The sequence below is a fragment of the Dasypus novemcinctus genome, chromosome 8, assembly GCF_030445035.2.
Source record: "Dasypus novemcinctus isolate mDasNov1 chromosome 8, mDasNov1.1.hap2, whole genome shotgun sequence".
In the NCBI taxonomy this organism is placed as follows: domain Eukaryota; kingdom Metazoa; phylum Chordata; class Mammalia; order Cingulata; family Dasypodidae; genus Dasypus; species Dasypus novemcinctus.
Window position 1 is genome coordinate 120,572,966 of NC_080680.1, and position 17,244 is coordinate 120,590,209.

Below are 17,244 nucleotides of genomic sequence, written 5' to 3' on the forward strand. Positions count from 1 at the left end.
TGCTCAACATAATGTCCTTCAAGTTCATCCATGTTGTCACATGCTTCATGACTTCTTATCACTGCATAATATCGCATCATGTGTATACATGACAATTTGCTTATCCATTCATCTGTTGGTAGACACCTGGGTTGTTTCCACCTTTTGGCAATCGTGAATAGTGCTTCTGTGAACATCAGCGTGCAGATGTTTATTCATGTTGCTGCTCTCAGTTCTTCTGGGTATATACCTAGTAGTGGTATTGCCAAGTCACATGACAAGTCTATATTCACTTCTTTAGGAACTGCCAAACAGTCTTCCATAGTGGCTGCACTATTCTACACTCCCACCAGCAGTGAATAAGTGTTCCTATCTTTCCACATCTTCCTCAACATTTCATTTTCCGACTTGTTAATAGTGGCCAGTCTGACAGGTGTGAACTGATATCTCATTGGAGTTTTGATTTGCATTTCCCTAATCACTAGAAATGTTGAATATTTTTTCATGTGTTTCTTCACCATTTTTATTTCTTCTTTGGACAATTGTCTTTTCAAGTCTTTTGACCATTTTTTAAATTGGGTAGTTTGTCTTTTTTTTCTTGAGTTGTATGATCTCTTTATATATCATGGATATTAAACCTTTATCAGATATATGATTTCCAAATATTTTCTCCCAATGAGTTGGCTGCCTTTCACCCATTTGCACCTTTGAGGTGCAAAGGTGTTTAATTTTGAGGAGGTCACATTTACTTATTTTTTCTTTTGTTGCTCATGCTTTGGGTATAAGGTTTAAGAAACTACCACCTACCACAAGGTGTTGAAGTTGTTTTCCTACATTTTCTTCTAGGATTTTTATGGTTGTTGCTTTTATATTTAGGTCCTTGATCCATTTTGAGTTATTTTTTGGTGTAAGGTGTGAAATAAGGGTCCTTTCTTTCTTTTGTATATTGCTATCCCGTTTCTCCCAGCACCATTTGTTGAAAAGACTGCTCTGGCCAGCTGGGTGGGCTTAAAGGCCTTGTGAAAAATCACTTGACTGTAGATGTGAGGATTTACTTCTGGGTTCTTGATTCAGTTCCATTGGTCAATCTGTCTGTCTTTATGCCAGTATCATGCTGTTTTTACCGCAGTAGTTAAGTAATATGCTTTAAAATCAGGAAGTGAGGGTCCTCCAACTTCATTCTTCCTTTTAAAAACATTTTTGGCTATTTGGGGTCCCTTACCCTTCCAGATAAGTTTCATTATTGGCTTTTCCATTTCTGCAAATAAAGGTGTTGGGATTTTTATTGGGATTGCATTGAATCTGTAAATCAGTTTGGGTAAAATTGACATCTTAATGGTATTTAGTCTTCCAATCCACTAACGTGAATATCCTTCCATTTATTTAAGTTGTCTTCTGTTTCTTAAGCAAAAATGTTTTGTAGTTTTCTGTATACAGGTCCTTTATGTCCTTGGTTAAGTTTGTTCCTATTTAATTTTTTAATTTGCTATTGCAAATGGAAGATTTTTCCTGATTTCCTCCTCAGGTTGCACATTAGTAGTGTATAGGAATGCTATTGATTTTTGCATATTAATCTTGTGTTCTGCAACTTTGCTGAATTTGTCTATTAATTCTAGTAGCTTTGTTGCACATTTTTCAGTATTTTCTACATAGAGGATCATATCATCAGTGAATACTGAATGTTTTATTTCTTCCATTCCTATTTGGGTGCCTTTTATTTCTTTATCTAGACTAACTCCTCTAGCTGGAACTTCTAGCATAACATTGAATAGCAATAGTGACAGTGGGTATCCTTGTCTTTATCCTGATCTCGGTGGGAAAGCATTCAGGTTTCACCACTGAGTACAATGCTAGCTGTAGGATTTTCATATATAGGCTTTATCATACTGGGAAAGCTTCCTTCTATTCCTATCTCTTGGAGTGTTTTTATAAAGAAAGGGTGCTGAATTTTGTCAAAAGCCTTTTCTGCATCAATCGAGAGGATCACATGATTTTTCTTCTTCAGTCTATCAATGTGGTTTATTATCCTAATTGATTTTCTTGTGTTGACCACGCTTGTATAGCTGGGATAAAACCCACTTAATCGTGGTATACAATTCTTTTAATGTGTTTTTGGATTCAGTTTGCAAGCATTATGTTGGGGGTTTATATTCATTAGAGATATTGGTCTGGAATTTTCTTTTTCGTAGTTATCTTTATCTCTTTTTGGTATTAGGGTGATGTTGGCTTCACTGAATGAGTTTGGTTGAGTTATTTCCTATTCAATTTTTTGGAAGAGCTTGAGCAAGACTGGTGTTATATTGTCTTTGAATGATTGGTAAAATTCACCTGTGAAGCCACCTGGTCCCGGGGTTTTCATTTTGGGGAGGTTTTTGATGACTACTTTCACTTGTGATTGGTTTGCTGAGGCCTACTATTTCTTCCAGGGTCAGTGTATGTGGTTCCTGTGTTTCTAAGAATTTGTTCATTTTGTCTACATTGCCTAGTTTTTGGCATACAGTTTTTCGTAGTATCCTCTTATGATTTCTCTTATTTCTGTGGGGTCAGTGGTAATGTCCTTCCTTACATTTCTGATTTTATTTGCGTCTTCTCTTTTTTTTTCTTTGTCAATCTATCTAAGAGTTTGCCAATTTTGTTGATTATCTAAAAGACCCAACTTTTGGTTTTGTTGATTCCCTCTATTTTGTTTTTTTTGTTGTTGTTGTTCTCAATTTCATTTATTTCTGCTCTGATCTTTACTATTTCTTTCCTTCAGCTTGGTTTGGAATTAGTTTGCTATTCTTTTTATAGTTCCTCTAGGTGTCCAGTTAGATCTTTAATTTTAGCTATTTCTTCTTTTTTACTGTAAGCACTGCCTTTGCAGTGACCCATGTTTTGATATGTTGTCTTCTCATTTCTACGTGTCTCAAGATAATTGCTGAAGTCTCTTACAATTTCTTCTTTGACCCATTGATTATTTAACAGTGTGTTATTTAGCTTCCATATACTTACGAATTTTCCATTTTCAATCCATTATTAGGGAAGCGGATTTGGTTCAACTGATAGAGTGTCCGCCTACCATATGGGAGGTCCAGGATTCAAACCCAGGGCCTCCAGACCCATGTGGTGAGCTGGCCCACGTGCAGTGCTGATGCGGGCAAGGAATGCTCTGCCATGCAGGGGTGTTCCCTGTGTAGGGGAGCCCTATGTACAAGAAGTGTGCCCTGCAGGGAGAGCCGCCCTGCACAAAAAAAGCACAGCCTGCCCAGGAGTGGCACTGCACACATGGAGAGCTGACACAGCAAGATGACACAACCAAAAGAGACACAGATTCCTGGTGCCACTGACAAGAATGCACGTGGACACAGAAGAACACACAGTGAATGGATGGACACAGAGAGCAGAAAATGGGTGGTGGGGGGGTGGTGGTGGAAATAAATAATAATAAAAATTTTTGAAAGCTCCATTATTGTTTTTCAGCTTCATTCTGTTATTATCAGAGAAAATGTTTTGTATAATTTCAATCTTTTAAAATTTATTGAGCCTTGTCTTGTGACCCAATATATGTTCTCTTGGAGAAAGAACCATGAACACTTGAAAAGCATGCATAGTCTGTTGGTTTGGGGGTGTAATGCTCTATAAATGTCTGCTAGGTCTAGTTCATTTATCATATTAGTCAAACTCTATTTATCCTCTGTCTAGATTTTCTATCAATACTGAAACACGAGGAGAGACATCTATTTCTTCCTTCAGCTTTTCCATGTGTTCCTCATGTATCCTGGGGCACTCAGGTTAGGCACACAAATATTTAGTATCATTTTTTCTTCTTGATGAATTGACCTTTTATTAATATATAATGATATTCTTTATCCCTTACATTTAAAATCTATTTTGTCCAATATTAGTATCACTACTCCAGCTCTATTTTGATTATTATTTGCATAGAATATCTTTTTCCAGCCTTTCACTTTTAACCTGGTAGTGTTCTTACATCTGAGGTAAGTCTGTAGTGGACAACATACCAATGGTTTATAATTTTTTATCCCTTCTATCAGTCTATGTCTTTTGATTGGGGAGTTCAAGCCATTATCAGTCAGTGTTTTTACCATAAAGGCATTATTTACTTCATCCATTTTGAACTTTGGTTCTCTTGTCAAATCATACTATTGTCTGTATTTTTACCCTTTAGTTTACCCTTCCTAATAATCTTCATTTCTACACTCTTCTCCAAGTTCACATCCTTCTTCTTTCCTTTCAGTATCCAGCACTCCCTTTAGTATCTCTTGTAATTTTGGTCTTTTGGTAACAGATTCTATCAGTTTTTGTTTGTCTCTAAGACTATGAACTCACTCTCATTTTTGAAAGACTGTTTTATTGGATACAGAATTCTTGGCTGGAGGTTTTTCTGTTTCAGCACTTTAAATACATCATGCCACTTCTTTCCTCCATGGTTTCTGATCAGAGGTTGGCACTTAAAGTTATTGAGGTTCCCTTGCATGTGATGCTTTCCTTTTCTCTTGCTGCTTTCAGAATCTTCTCTTTATCTCTGATATTTGTCATTCTGAATAGCAGGTGTCTCGGGGTAGGTCTGTTTGGATTTATTCTGTTTGGTGTTCATTATCCTTCTTGGATATTGATATTTATGTCTTTTACAAGGGTTGGTAAGTTTTCAGGCATTGTTTCCTTAAATATTCTTTCTGCCCTTTTCCATTCTCTTCTCCTTCTGGCATACGAATAACATGTATATTCATGTGTTTCATTTTGTAATTCAATTTCCTGAGACCCTTTTCCATTTTTCCATTCTCTTTTCTTTTTTTTTCTTCTGTCTTTTCCAGTTGAGATGTTCTGTCTTCAAAATACTAATAATGTCTCAAGAAATTCAAACCTGCTCTTATGTGCCTCTAATAGTCCCCCCGCCAATTTTCTTCAGTGTGAAGAGTATTATTCTGAAGCGTAGCATATTAAAAGTTAAAAAAAAAATTAATTATGCAATTCAACATGTGATCATTCCACTGTTTAATTATAGAAGTCAACTTTGTTCCTCTGGATCTTGAACAAGTTTTATCTTCAAGATAGCTTTTTTAAAAAAAAGATTTATTTATTTATTTATTTCTCTCCCCTCCCCCCCACCCACCCCAGTTGTCTGTTCTCTGTGTCTATTTGCTGCGTCTTCTTTGTCCGCTTCTGTTGTTGTCAGCTGCACGGGAATCTGTGTCTCTTTTTGTTGCATCATCTTGTTGTGTCAGCTCTCCGTGTGGGCGGCGCCATGCTTAGGCAGATTGCGCTTTCTTTCGCGCTGGGTGGCTCTCCTTATGGGGCGCACTCCTTGCACATGGGGGTCCCCTACGCGGGGGACACCCCTGCTTGGCACAGTACTCCTTGTGTGCATCAGCACTGCGCATGGGCCAGCTCCACACGGGTCAAGGAGGCCTGGAGTTTGAACCGTGGATCTCCCATGTGGTAGACGGATGCCCTAACCACTGGGCCAAGTCCAGTTCCCAAGATAGCTTTTTTATAAAGAATCCCAATTTGTTTCCAGTCAGCCTTTTCATAATTCTTTCAGATGGGTTTCTTTTTATCTCTACTTGTGTGTGGACAAACTAATGTGTGCTTCAGAAACTCCCTAACTACTTACTAGAATTCTTATACCCTAATTTCTTCAAATTATTCACTCCAAGTCTTTAAAATCAGAATTGGTGGATCTGCATAATTCAAAATTTCAGACAACTTCAACACGACTTCATCTTAGTCACTCCTAAGGTACCACATCCAAGATGAGGAGAGTCCTGTGGGATATTCCAAAACCTACAGGATTTAAAATAATTGATCAGCTCTTTCACACTGTTAGCAATGACCTTGTAGTTCATTCTCACAGACTTATCAAATAGTTCTATAAGTAAAGTCAAACATCAACATTCCTCTGTGAAGTGTTACCAATAATGTGGGTCTACGAAAAGAGCCTATCAGGACAGACCTCATCTAATGTATTTTTAATCTCATCCATTGTGTCATTCATTCCCATAAGGTCTGTTACTTTTCTTTGCAGGCTTTCAGATTGTTCCATATGCTCATCCAATGTCTTCTTAATACCCTTTATCTCTTTAGTCATTTTTCCTTCAACTCTTTGATTTGGGAGAGAGGTGTGATTTTCATTGATTAATTGCTGTAAATCCTGTACCTCTTCAGAATATTTGATTTGTTCCTTTGCTGGGCCATATCTTCCTGTTTCCTAGTATGGCTTGTAATTTTTTGCTGATGTTTAGACATCTGAATATGTTGGTGAATTTACTCTGATGGCCAGTTTCTCTCTCTCGCTTTTTTTTTTTTTCAACACTCTTCTTTGATATTTGGTTCATCTTATTCTAAGTCTTTAAGTTGACCATCTTAAGTTATCAAAATTGGGCCAGGGACTTACTAATGGGGCACAGATTTTCTCCCAGGAGTTAGGGTACAGAGAAAACAAAAAGCAGTTTTTGTCCATGCAATTTCCAGACCAGTCAGCAGATGGCACTCATCACTGCACCTTTCTTCCGAGGTGTTTTCAATCTCTATTTTACTGTATTTTGGTTTGGCCAAAGCTGAGAATCAAAGTGGGCCCTGCTGACCAAATGCACTTTAGGAATAACTGATATTTTCGATGGTTAGAAAGGAATTCACACACAGAACACACATGGAGCTGATGTGTTAAAAATGTACTGTTTTCTTTTCATCCTTGCTTAATACAAATATCTTAGAATTCACTTATAAGAGTTTTCCTGTTAGCATTAAATAAACACAATGCCAAACGGCTGAAAAGAAAATTAAATTTTAATCTCTTCCAAGTAGGAAAGAAAACAAGATAAAGCAAAGGCATCAGACAACTAGTATTCAGATGGTTTCCCCATACAATTAATAAAGACTAGCAATGAAATGGTAATACGACAAATGCTAGGCAAGTTTTGGACTATCATATAAAATTCCTTTATTCTTGATTTTTTATTCTTCTGGTCCCAAATTCAACCTAGCCATATATAAAAATTAGTATAATAACTTTATTGAGGTATATTTTATATTTAGTATAATTCACCCATTTCAGGTGTGCAAATTCATTGACTATATGTGTGTATGTATGTGTGTGTGTGTGTGTGTGTGTGTGTATATATAAAGAAGCTTTAGATTATATAAAAGTTACATAAAAAATATAGGGTATTTCCATATACTCTAGCCCCTACCCCTCTCACACTTTCCCCTATTAACATCTTTCCTTAGTGTGGCACATTTTTTACAATTGATGAACACATATTGAAGCACTGCTACTAATCATGGTCTATTGCTTACATTATAGTTTATGCTTTGCACCCGAAATTTTGTAGGTTTTGACAAAATGTATAATGGCCTGTATCTACCATTGCAATGCTATGCAGGACAATTTCAATGTCCCCAAAATGCCCTGTGTTACACCTATTCTTCCCTCTCCCTACCCTCAGAACCTCTGGTGGCCACTACCTTTATATCAATAATACAAAATTTTCCATTATTAGAATAATAATAAGCCTACTTTAGTCTGATGACGTTTTAGTATATTTGCCAAATTGTGCAATCCATCATCAAAAACAGTTTTAGAATACATTTAATATCTCACATATCCATTTTTTTTTGAGGTACCTGGGATGGGGAATTGAACCCAGGACCTCATATGTGGGAAGCTGGCGCTCAAGCACTGAGCCACATCAGCTTCCCTGAGTTGGTTTTTTCATTTGTTCTGTTCATCATTTGTGTGTTTGTTTGTTTTTTCAGGAGGTACCAGGAACCAAACCCAGGACCTCCCATGGGTGAGGGGCACTCAAAAGCTTGAGCCATGTCCACTTTCCATTTATTGTTAATTCTCACCACCACCTCCCCCTACCTACCACCCAGTCTAGGCAACCACTAATCAGTATAATTTCTGTTTCTGCAGATTTGTCTTTTTTGGATGTTTCAAATAAATGTAATCATGCAAAACGTGGTCTCTTATGTCTGGATTCTTTCATTTAGCGTAAGGTTTTTGAAGTTCATTCATGTCATTGTGTGTCTCAGTAATATGTTCCTTTTTATTGTCAAGTAGTATTCCGTTGTATGGATATGCAACGGTCACCAGTTGGTGGAAATTCAGTTCCTTCCAATTTTTGGCTGCACCCATTACTGGGTTATATCCAATATTATGCATAGCAATGCTAAAAACATTTATGTACAGACGTTCTTATTTTTATTTCTCTTTAGAAGATAATGAAGAAAGTAATTATTGAGACATACAGGAAATTTATGTTTAATTATTAAGAAAACTGCTGAAATGTTTTCATAGTGCTTGTGTCATTTTACATCCCCATTTCAGTAATGTATTAATATGAGAGTTCCCATTTCTCCACATCCTCACCAACATTTGTTTTTGTCTATCTTTTTTATTATAGCCATTCTAGGGGGCGTGCAATAGTATCACATTGTGGTATTAATTTTCATTTCCCTAGCGACTAATGATGTTGAGCATCTTTACATCTTCTTATTAGCCATTCTTATATCTTCTTTTTGTTAAATGTCTATTCAAAACTTTTGACAGTTTTTTTCATTAGGTGGTTTGTCTTATTATTTTTGAGGTGTAAGAGTTATTTTTATATGCTGAAAACAAGTGCTCAAATAGGTATGTGTTTTGAAAATATTTTCTTTCATTCTATTGCTTGCCTTTTACTTAATGATTTTTATGTGTATATTTTAATAGTATCACAATTTTTTAATCACAGAGAATTTTAGTGTTGAATTCAATTTCAAAGACCTTTGGATAAGGTGTTTATTACCTTAATATTTAACAGTCTAGATTTTCAAAAGAATTTAAAAATGTCAAAAAATACATCAAACTAATGTCAAAATAAAATTAACTTAATATTAGGATTAGGAAAACACTATCAACTTGATAGAAGAATGGGTAAATAGTTGATTTATAGAAAAATAAAAGGAAATATGGTCCCCTCAAATCTGCAGGAGAGAACTGCTAAGCACATTCATGGCAGGACACTAACCAAGGCCCAGGAGAGAAACTACTGGAAAGAATTGGAGGGAGCAATCACTGGATCTCACACAAAGCCAAGAATACTTTCTCTTCCCTCAAGTCAACATGGAAAACTTCCTCCTAACTCACCAGAAATTAGGTGATATACTTGGGTTTTGGCTAAATAAACACACTAGTATTGTCGTTATCTGGGGCTATTGTCATGGATTACCACAAACTGTGTGGCTTCAGGCTGCACAAGTTTATTGTCTCACAGCTCTGGAGGCCAGAAATATGGAATCATGGTGTCAGCAGGGCCCTCTGGAAGATCTAGGGGAGGATCCTTCCTTGCCTCTTCTACCTACAAGTGTTTCCAACAATCCTCGGTGTTCCTGGACTTATAGGTGCGTAACAGCCCTCTCTGCCTCTGTCATCACATGGCCTTCTTCTCCTTGGGTACTTCCTCTTCTTCTCATAAGACACCAGCCATATTGGATTAGGGCCCACCCTACTCCAGCTTGGTCATGGCCTAACTAGTTACTCTTCAAAGATCTATTCCCAAATAAGGTCATGTTCATAGAACAGCATATGTTTTGGAGGGATAAACACAACCCATAACAGCTAGTATGAAAACATTTCTCATCCAGAAATCCAGAAAAAATTTCTCATCCAGTGGCACTAGGAAGTACTCCTTGCTGAGCAATGTATCTTTAAAATTTGTCTATTATAGATATTGAATATTTATGGAGATTCTTTTTATTTTTCAGAAGACCTTTAAAATATTATAGGCAGTCTTTGGGCCTCTGAGTGATGTGCTTTTCCCTGATGTCAAGGTGGGGATCTGGAGGTGAATGTGTGTGACAACAAAATCTGTGGCCCAGGGCATGTCAAAGGCATCTCTGATATGAATTTTACATCATTTAACATGGTAAAACCTCCTAGAAGTTCTTCAAAATTTGTGTGGTTCAAGACTGAAATGAGATTATGGTTAGAATTAAGAGAGGAAAACTAGGACTTAATGTTATATGATGCCACATATTAATTGGTGGGGAGGGGAAATGGAGCAGAAAAGGGAAAATTATGAGGTAAGAAAAAATGAGTTTGAGAGTCACGGCATTTCATTTGTATTCCCCGGTTCTCAGGGTTAGCCATAATGCCCAAATGCAGCTCACCTTTAATGCATGTTAAACCAGTATTAGCTTTCTTGGTTGTCCTAAGCTACCATGCCCTGTTAGGGATCATTTCTAACCAGTGCTCCATCCCAAGCAGGATCACAAATTGCATTTAATTTCCCAAAGATAGGAAACCTAAGTTTTGTTTTTTTTTTAAAACAACAAAGACATTAAGAGATAGAACAAATCAAATGGGATTGTAGGTGAGTGCAAAACAGATTTCATCTTTAGATAGTGTGGGATTTAAGAAAGTACTACTTGGGTTTTCAAGAGAAACACTTCACTCTACAAGAAAACATGTGAAGAATGGCAGAGTGAACGTCCATATACAATAGGAGGGTGGCACTGGCGCCCTGTTTCTTTCCAGATCTTCCCTATACAATTTCTCCCATCTGGATCTATGATCCAACCCTTGTGCTGGTCCAGACTACAGCAGAGAGAGAGAGCATCTGGACCATCATCCAGGGAAAACTAGAATTGAGACAACTCTTTGCAAAAATACCCAGGATTTGGGGGCCCTTAGAGGATACCTGCCCCACTCCCCAGGGTTTCCCTTGGGGCTGCTATGTGGACATTGGTATGGTCCATAGGGTCAAATCACCTGCTTAAATCTGAGGAATCACCCTCAAGTACCATCCCAACCTGGACCACCTCAAATCAGTGACTAGAGACTCTGCAGCCCTGTTCACCTAAGTGAGTCCTAATAAGCCTATGAATATGAAGTTCATACTTCAGCCTTGTGCCTGAAGGGACAGTCTGCAAGACAACGTTGAGCCTTGACACCAGAGTATTGCATGCTACCTGGAGTCCCTACTGCTGAGTCCCTCACATGTGAGTGGGCCTCCAAAGGCAGAAAGTTGCCTGGATCATGTCTGAGCTTGCCAGAGCCTTAGCACTCCACCCCACCAGTCTAGTCCCATCTTGCAGTCCTCTCTACCCCATGCCCATCCCCCATCCTTCTTGCACCAAGCTCTTTTCCATCTCTGCGTCTTCTTGCATGCTCCTCCTAATGCCTAGAACACACTTCCCTCCTCTGTATTTGCCTTGTAAATGCCTCTATTTCCTTCAATTCTCTGATTAAATGCCATTTTCACTGGGAAGTTTTCCTTGACCACCCAGACTGGTTCAGGTCTCTCTATTGTACACTTTCATTGTATTCCTTCATAATATTTACTGGGCCATTGTCTTCTTTTCTAGCTTTGCTCCTTGAGCTCAAGGCCATGTTTGTCTTGCTCTGCATGGTAACCTCAGTCCCTCACACAATGCTGGACATAGTAGGTACACAGTCAACGTTAACTGACATAGACAACGTGCCTGAACTACCCAGATCTGTCATTTGATCTCACAACTGCCTTGGATCAGTTTCTTATCTCTTGACCTAGTGCCCAGACTTTTTAATCTTGGCTCAATCCTTTCTGCCCATTCTAACTAGCAAAACCCCACCACACCTTGGACCCAAAGAGCTGTGAAAACAAAAGTGTTCGGAAAACAAAGAAATCAAAATGTAAACCAGAACCCTTCCAACATGTAAAATAGGAAGAGATTATCATATTGGATCTACCTTTAGGTCTTTTTTTCACTGTAAACCAAAAAAAAAAAAAAAAAGATGGCTGCTTTCAAAGGTTTATGTTTTGATTAAATATAAAAAGTTAATTTTTTTAAAAAGTCAGCATCTGTCTAAAAGTAAGCCATCTCTCTCTGTTAGAGAACAGTCATTTAAGAATAAGTCAGGACAAGGATAATGTCAACCACAAAACTGCAGGTAACCTAGAAGTTTTTGGGAGGAAATCAGAAAGCACACTATTGTCAAAATAGCTGATGCAGAAGGGGTGCCTCATCTGTGGTCCACCACCAGGAGATCTGCTGGTGGGAAAACACAGTCACCAGACAAGCAAGGCACTGCTCCGTTCTTTATAAAATGGTTGATATTGTTTGCCCCTAATTTTCTATTAGGAAAAAAATAGCTGGGGAAGTACAAGGGCACAAAGAGCTTTCCTTAATTATAAAGTAGTGAGTTAATGTTTCCTTCAATAAAATGAAAAGCTGAGAGGAAATGAGATTTTGATGCTCCGTTAAATTCAAACCTGAAAGCAATGGAGCAAGAATCAGAAGCATGCTCACACATGGAGACATGGACATGCATGCTTACACACACACACACACACCAGAAGTGTTTAAGCCTTTGGGAAAGTTCTGGAGAAAGCTGGGCTTCACTGACATTATAGGGGAAAAATAGGCTGAGAATATGTTGAATTGCTCTCAGTTGAAAAGTAGTGACTGTTATTCTTAAACATACTTAAGTACTTGTATTCCCTTCCATTTTGCTCTGGTTATAAAATTTCAAATATAATTTCAAAAGTAATTTCAGCTATCAACAGCAAACTTTATAATGAAACACCTATCATGTCATCAGGCTCTCTATTGTAGAAATGAATTAATTATTGATTTAACATGGTGTCTCACATCCTTCTGATGCAAAATGCCCATTGTCTGGTGTTCCTAGGGTCTTCTACTAAACTTTAGCGACTTCTACTAAACTATTTTGAAGACAGCCATTGAGAAGCAGGTGCCCTTTTATTCTACCCATTCACACATCCACCCCTTAAGCCTTTATTAGTCACCTATTCAGTGCAAGGCCTTACATTAGGCATTGAGAGATGCAAATTTGAGTTACACAGCCATTGATGACAGGTAGCTTAGAACCCAGAAGAAAGGAAGTGTGGAATCTATAAAAATAACAATGTAGGCAACGAGAATTCATAGGAAGGAGAAATTACTTGTGTGGATGAGATTTTATTTGAGCTGGGCCTATGAGAACAGATAAGCTATGAATAAACCCAAGTGTTTGAAGAAGGCTTCCAGGCATAAGGAATGGCAAGAGTGAAGTATGAAACATAACAGCTCATCCCATATCTGTGGAATTATGGGTAGGTGAGCTTGGCCAGCACATAAGAGACACCAAGGAAAACTGCACAGTGTATGGCTAGAATGGTGACTGGGCTGAGCTATTTAAGGCCAAGGGAAGGATTTTAGATTCCTTTATGGCGGTTGGTAACCCCTGGAGTTAGGGAGAAGTACTAGGGTCTACTATAGTCATCTAAGTGAGAAGTAATTAGAACCACGCAGGAACTGCCTTCAGTCTGGTTTTTGCCTTTTTGAGGGTAACAGGGAGGAGAGGTGGAGTGGGATCCCTGTTTGAACCTTGATGGCATGGCAGCAGCTTGGAAGGCATTTGCTATTTTTTTAAGAGAAAGCAAAGCACCCTCTCAGATCTCCTCCTCATAGGTTCCTTTACATTTCCCTTTGGTTTTTGTGCTGGGTCTCATCTCCAGGACCACATGATTTCTAAGGAGGTAAGAGAAGGGCATGATTAATTAAGTAGAGAAGAAAAAATAGATAAAATATCAAGTCTGGAGTGAGAAATTGCTGGAGAAGAGAGGAAATGTCTACTAGTAGAATTCTAAAGTGGCTGCAAAGGAAAGTCATTTTGGGGGGTGGTTCCAGGGCATTAGCCAGCCTTTTGTGGTCTGCCTGCAGGGATGTATGTCACGAGCTGTTCTGAGCAGCGGGGTGGCTGTGATACTGCTGTTCTGCCAAGCAAGGCTGTATTTTCCAATTTAAAAAGCTAGGCTGCCCAGGGGCCAAGTTTTTTGATTTTCAGAAGGGGAGACATGAAGTTAAAAGTGTGTGTGTGTGTGTATGTGTGTGTGTGAGACAGAGTGAAAGAGAGAGAGAGAGAGAGAGAGAGAGAGAGAGAGAGAGAGAAAATAAAGAGATACCCAATCTATCTTTATGTCAGCTCTCTGGAAGAAAGTGGTTTTGTTTCTGTCAGTAGATCCTCTGGCACCCACAGAAATCACTGCCAGGAAGTCCCTGTGCCCTCATGACATGGTAATTAATTACCTCTTATGGACCCTATTGGGAGATCCCAGGAAACAGGAAAAAGAAGTGAGAGGAATTCCCTTTCACCATAGGAGATTTTGGAGCAAGATACAGACAACACTGGCATGAGCCATGGTTTCACTGCACTGCTGCACCATCAGTGGAGATTAGTAGGTGTTCTCTGACTGAGTCAACCTCAGAATGTTGAATGAACATAATAATAATAATAATAATTTTCCCATCAGTCCCCTTGACAAGCACTTACTGAGAACTTACTACTCCATGCCGGGGTTTGCCAGGTTCTAGTAAAAAGGAGTAATGGGAAAAAACCATGCATCTGGGTAGACCAGTGATAATCAAATGGTGAAAAAATTGCTCAGCTGAGCGTGATGGCATACTGGCATTCTCATTTGGAGGCAAGAATTACCAGCTCCTCATGGTATAACACAAAGGTTACAGTTGTTGAAATTACCATAACAGAAAACTACGCAGATCAGGATTCCAAAGACTTCAGATTTAGTCCATATCTTTAGAATGTGCAAGAGGGAGGCTGAATGTCCCAGTGGGAAGAGCAGGCTTTGGAGTCAGACAGCCCTGAGCTCAATACCAGCTCAGTCACTGGGTGAGAAGGAGGATATAGGCAAGTTCCTTCAAACCTCCCAGCTGGTTTAGTCATCTAAGTCAGAAGTAATTAGAACCCTGCAGGTTTATTCATCTTTAACATGAGCTGATAATAGCTGCCTTATAAGAATACTGGAAGATTAGAGAAAACTCACACACTCCCACTGCCACAGCTTCCCACAGACCAGCACCTGCCCCCACGTATTCTGCCTTCCCACCTCTAGTACACGTGAACTCTCCATGTTCCTAAGTAAAACCAAATCCTTCACTTTGCACATGATTCCATTTCTTCTTGCCTGCTCAAGAACCTCATTCCAGCAATTCATCCCCATTACCACCTCATTAATTTTTGGTTCTCTGCTGGTTCATTCTCATATATTCTTGCCATAAGAAAAAAAAATCCTCTCTTGACTCAACTTCTTCTACCATCTACTGCCCCATACATTTGCTCTTCTTTGCAGTAAAACACCTCAAAAGAGGTACCTATCTATAATGAAAAATAATTATCAGGCACTACTTAGGTGACATCTCAGATCTTCTCAGCCTTTGGGGCACTTGGTCACTTGTTTTTTTCCAGATGCCACCTCTGTAGTGACCACCTGCAAGACAGCACTACCAGATGGCATCTCACTGCTGCCTGTGCTGGGGTGTCCCTGACACCAAAGTGTGAGATACCAGAAGACCAGCTCAGAATCTAGGTGTGGGCATGCCAGGAGTGTGGGAGAGTTAACATCATTGGGGAAACTTTTGACCCACTGAAGAGAGGAGCTAGAAGCAGGTAAGTTCTCCCTTCCTATCCTCCTAGGCAGTTCTGGGAGAAGTTGCAGTCTACTGCCCTTGATGTCCACCAGGGATAAGCATGGTAGCACATCCCCGTTTCTGCTCTGCCTCCTTCCTTACAATGTCTCTCTTTTCCCTCAGTCTATTTCCCTAGGATTGTTCTCCTGAGTAAAGGAGTAGCACATAAGCTTTTCCTCAGACCTGGCTTTCTGGGGAAACAAGGCTGAGGCGTTTGCTCTCTCTAAGTCTCCTCTCATTCTCTCATGTTAATCATGCTTTCATCCCCACTCCTGCACCAAAATTGCTCATCATGGTCACCAATGACCACCATGTTACCAATTCCATTGGGCAATGGTCAGTTATTATCTACTTGACCTATCAGTAGCATCTGAAAGTAAGTCACTCCTGTCTTGATATATTTTCTTTATATGGTATATTAGTCAGCCAAAGGGGTGCTGGTGTAAAATACCAGAAATCTGTTGGCTTTTATAAAAGGTATTTATTTGGGGTAGAAGCTTACATATATCAGGCCATAAAGCATAAGTTACTTCCCTCACCGAAGTCTGTTGCCACGTGTTGGAGCAAGATGGCTGCTGACGTCTGCAAGGGTTCAGGCTTCCCTCTTCCTCTTAAAGCTCCATGGTCCCAGGTTCTTCCAATATCAGCTGTAGGCTGCAATAAGTCTCGTCTCTCTGGTTCCCAGCTGCTCTGGTCTCTCTACTAGGTCAGCTGTAGAATATCAGGCACTCTCTCCTCCTGGGGCTTCTGCCATATCTGCTTCTCTGTGTATGTACTTCCTGGGTCTCCAGCTCAAAAACTCTTCTCTTCCTTCTCAAGTCCTATGATGTGGCTCAGTCAAATCTTTAATCATTATTTAATCAAGTAAAAGTGAAACCTCTGAATCCAATATAATCGAATATGCACAGGGGAACAGACCAATTTACAAACATAATCCAGTATCAAACTGCTACACTTGGTTTCCACAGGACCTTTATTTCTGTCTCTTTTGAAAGCTTCATCCTCTTCCTCCCAACCTTTTCTTACTGGAGTGTCCCAGGGCTCAGTCCCTGATATTCTCTTTCCTTTCACACTTAATCCTTTGACAATTTAATCCTGTCTCATGGCTTTAAATATTATCAACTATATTTTGTTGAAATCCCATCCATTATAAGGCATACCGCTGTTTTGTATACCACCAAAAAAGAAAAAAACAATGAAAATATAACACATCATTTGTCAAAAGCATCCCAAGTTCAGAGATTTAAAATGTGAAAATGTTTTTCTTAGAGTTAATAAAATATGGTGAATGTCAATTATTCCAAATATATATTTTCAGCAATACTTCTCTTTGACAATCCAGATTCATATATCCAACTGCCCCCCCATATCTTCATGTCTCTAAAACCGTTCTCCTGACCTTCTCCCCTAAAGCTGCTCTATCCATGACCTTTCCGATCTTAGTTGATCCTTCCAGTTACTTAGGCTAAAAATCTTGGAGTCATCCTTAATTCCTCTTTTTCTCTTACATCTCATATCCAATCCATTAAGAAACTCTATTGGCTATATATTAGAAAAAAATGCAGATTCTGTCCTTATCCTGGCACTACCACCCTGGTTCTAGCTCCTATCATCTAGTGCCTGGACCAGTGCAAGAGCATCCTAACTGGCCTCTTTGCTTCTACCCTTGCCCTCCCAAGTAGATTCATTTATTTTTAAAAAAAAAGAAGATCACATTATTCCTCTGCTTAAAACCCTTTATTGGCTCCTTCTTTTACTCAAAGTAAAAGTCAATTTTCTTACAATAGCCTAGCTGAGCTGTCCTCATTAGCTCTT

The 17,244-nt window shown here is 39.0% G+C and overlaps 1 protein-coding gene and 1 non-coding gene across 3 annotated transcripts in view; both read right to left on the reverse strand.

Annotated features, from left to right (window-relative positions):
* Positions 1-17,244, reverse strand: part of PLPPR1 (phospholipid phosphatase related 1) — a 316,568-nt gene that overhangs the window by 134,954 nt on the left and 164,370 nt on the right. The gene's annotated exons all lie outside the window — the stretch shown is intronic.
* LOC111761882 (small nucleolar RNA SNORA18) lies at positions 5,808-5,938 on the reverse strand. Its single transcript, XR_002795121.2, has one exon. It is a non-coding gene; the product is annotated as a small nucleolar RNA SNORA18 (small nucleolar RNA).